This window comes from Cervus canadensis, chromosome 28, assembly GCF_019320065.1.
Source record: "Cervus canadensis isolate Bull #8, Minnesota chromosome 28, ASM1932006v1, whole genome shotgun sequence".
Lineage (NCBI taxonomy): Eukaryota > Metazoa > Chordata > Mammalia > Artiodactyla > Cervidae > Cervus > Cervus canadensis.
Window position 1 is genome coordinate 5,050,161 of NC_057413.1, and position 4,017 is coordinate 5,054,177.

Sequence of the window (4,017 nt, forward strand, 5' to 3'; positions counted from 1 at the left end):
TGTTCCAGGAAAATGTTCCCTCTTGTTGAATCTTCCCATGTCTAGAGTTACACTGTTAGAATTGTTGATTGCAAAGCTGATTTTCTATTCCTCTGTCCTTGAGAGTCAAGGACAGTGCTTGCCCACATAGTAGGACTAATTAATGATATTTATGATGGTGATGATAAACATTCCTAGATGAGTATGCTCTTTAGAAAAATTAAGCTATCAAGATAAAATCCAGGACTACAGTCTGTTTCTTGCTTTTGTTGTTCAGTTGCTAAGCCATGTCTGACTCTGCAACCCCATGGGCTGCCTCACGCCAGGCTTCCCTGTCCTTCACTATCTGCTAAAGTTTGTTTCTTAGATAGCCTTTAAAGGTCATGTGTCTCGGTGGTATGGTAATAGAAAAAGTGAAAAAGGAGAGGCTGAAGAGGGATACCTGCTTTTCTTACTCTGGATGCTCACTTTGTCTGCCTTTCTTGGGGAAGATCATGCCATTCAACAGTTGCCATTCATCTTGGTGTCTTCAGTAGCATTTTGGAGGTTAATAACTAAAGCTACCACTTGTCCAGTGGGTCCTCTGTGCCAGGCATTATGCCAAGTGTTTTGTATGAGTTATCTCATTTAACTTGATGCTCTTCCTGTGAGTTTGACATTATTGTATCCATTTTGTAGAAGAGAGACTGGAAGCTTTCAGACAAATATCGTAAAACAAGTAAATAGTAAGGCCAAGACTGTAATTCAGTTTTGTTGTTGTTTAGTCACTAAGTCATGTCCTCCACTCTTTCAACCCCAGGGACTATAGCCCAGCAGGCTCCTCTGTCCATGGGATTTCCCAGGCAAGAATACAGAAGTGCGATGCTGTTTCCTTCTCTAGGGGATCTTCCCGACCCAGGGGTCGAATTTGCATTGGCAAGCAGATTCTTTACCACTAATCCACCAGGAAAGCCCTATATATATTCAGTCTGGGGCTGGATTAAACACTTTTCTCTTTCTTCTACAAATTTCTAATAACAAGATTCCTTAATGGTCCACAGTAGAATTCAAGAACTTCTGAACAGCTGAGGGAAGTATGATGTGTGTGAGCAGGATCAGCTTCCTTTTGGGGGCAATGTGAGTCCTCGATTACACAGGTGACAAGAGGGAGCTGAGAGAGGCTGTCCTTAAAGCAAAATGAGCACTTATTCTGACCAGGTGGACTACTGAAAGATTTATAGATATATATACATTTGCTGGTACACTGACCTATTACTTCCAAAAATAAATCATTCCTATTTTCCTGTTCCTAGTTGCAAGATTACTGATTTCCATGAAAATGGGAAAGCACTGAAAGTGGAATGGAGAAGATTAGAAATGGAAAGGATGAGAAAAAGATTTGAAAAGGAGGAAACATTTTAGAAGACCGATGAAGCCAAAGATTTTCATTATCTTGCTTCCTCTTATTCTGTCACTATGAACTTTCTCTCTCTACAAAGGAATCTATCTTCCCAAGTAGGAAAAATGAGTTTTTAAAAAGATAAGCCTGAAAAAATTAATTTAAACTTAGCCATATTAGGGTAGCATTAAGGCACTCCCGGGTACATTTTATTGGTCCATTAATATAGGCCCCGAGTGGTTGAATACACCTAAGGCATGTACTGTATTAATGAACCAATAAAACATGCCCTGGAGTGTCCTAATGATATATTACAACCATTTCTATTACATACATAAATGCACTATTTGCTGGCTGTCTTGAATAGTTTTAAAGAAAATCTTCAATTAACCAAAAATGTTGCATCAAGAACTCCTACCCACAATACAAAAGAGCAACAAAGAATCCTGTAATTAACTTACTGGGCTAGTTACCCATGAGGTGATTCTGGACTGATTTAATCTTTGGAGCTCTTTTTTCACTCTAATACTTTGAAAGAACTAGTTCTTTGGACTTCAGATCGGACCCTTTCAGGAAAGGAAATAGACGAAAGCTGACAAAATTCATACTGATCTCCTTTCTTATTTAAAATATGCAACCCTGACTTGTGGTTATGAAATTAAATAGGTATTAATGGCTGGATCCAAATATTAGCCTCATGCATCCTCATTAATGGGTTTCCCGGGTGGCTTGGCGGTAAAAAATCTGCCTGCCAATGCAAGGAGACACAGGAGATGCGTGTTTGATCCCTGGGTCAGGAAGATCCCCTGGAGGAGGAAATAGCAACCCAGCCAGTATTCATGCCTGGAGAATCCCGTGGACAGAGGAGCCCGGCGGGCTGCAGTCCAAGGGGTCACAAAGAATCAGACATGACTGAAGTGACTGAACACGCATGCATGTCCACATTGAAAGAATATCTTCTAGTCCCTTGGGGGAATTTTTGCAGAGCAGTAAGGAATGCTGCACATCCATAGGCAGACATGATAGGCTTGAGAACAACAGGTGAGATCGCTGGCCAGCCTCGTGGTCCATTCTTACTTAGTTCTATGCTAGCCCTGCTGTCTTTGCCTGGAGGCATACATATCGATACTTTTCTATGAGCAGAAGAAATTGGAGGAGGGTGTGGAGAGGAGAAAGAACTGTAATAAAGATGATAATGGGTATCATTTGTTTAGAGATGATTATGCATCAGACAGTGTTCTAATTGTTTTTACATCTGTTGTCTCCTTTAATCTTTGCAACAACTCTGTGAGGAAGATACGGTTCGATTGGTTGTGTAGATGAAGTATTCAAGATAAAAATAAGAACTTTTCTGAGTGGTGGAGCTTGGCTTGACTCAGATTATTTGAATCCAAATGGGTAAAGCAAAACAGAGAGAGAAATATTAAGTTAGTGCTCTCTCTGGATTGCCAGAATCTTTAGGGTAGGTGTTCTTTACACACTTTATATACCAACATATTACATTCTATACAATATCCTTCATCTCCACTCCCTCTTTTGAGGGGCACAAAGGTAGAGGAGAGCCAGCTGCTGGACCTGAAGAAGCCTCTTAGCAGAGACTTTGAGAATACAAAGTGGCTTCGTGATCTAAGATCCAGTGGGATTGGGCATATTGCAACGTGGTTAGATACTGCTGGCCAGAAAGAAAGTGAAATGTCAAGGTGAAATGTCTTATCGTCTGATGATGGATGGTGAGAGCCAGACATCCTCCCATCTCCACTGATGCTGTGGTACTGAGCAGACCTCCTGAGCCTGAGATGCAGCTCTGGGATGATGAGCGGATAGAAGAAGGCTTCAAGGCTAGCGATAGTCTGAAAAAACCATGCACGGGTCTGTTAACCCAGAATTTGACCACTGAACTGAATGGGAGCTCAAGATAGAGGTTAATTGCTAAAAAAAAAAAAAAAAAGATAAAGTAACATTTTTTTGGTATGCCCATATTTGAGCCCTGATATTTCTATCCTCAGTTGTTTTATTCCTAGACATTTTAATAGCTACAGCTTTGCCTCCCAAGAGAACTTGACCCTGAAATGTTTAAAAAGGTCACTGAAATGGCTTCAGTTATTGTTTGTTTTAGAGTCATAGGGTAGGTGACAAACCACCATAAAACTAAACTTTTTGAGCAATTGCTTTTTTGCTAAATTTCTTCTATAAAAAGGTCCATCAAATACCAGGAATTTTATGATTTTGTAGGCTTCTTCTGAGCCAATTTTCCCAGCTGGATTTTATAATCCTGGAGAACAGTTGCTCAAGGGTCTTCCCTGTCTCCATTTGATTTTTGCTCATAGTTTATATTTGCGTTGCACATTTTGTACTCAAATGATATAATTCTGTTGGCTTCATTTTCTGAAAAGCTTGATCCACGTGTTGAAAGATATACTGTGCTATTATTCACCCAACCATTAGAATGCAAGAAAGTTGGTAAAAATAAGCCCTGCTGAGTTAAAAATGATTCTGAAAAATCTACCAAACCATTCATACAGCGGTATTTTTTAAAATACCACATACACTGTGTATAAACAATTGACCTCGCTTTATTTAATGTGGCCACTAAAGACCATTGGGTTGGTGTTATTTATAATGAAGCGGTAATTTAATACCGTACAGTAAATCTGTCATCC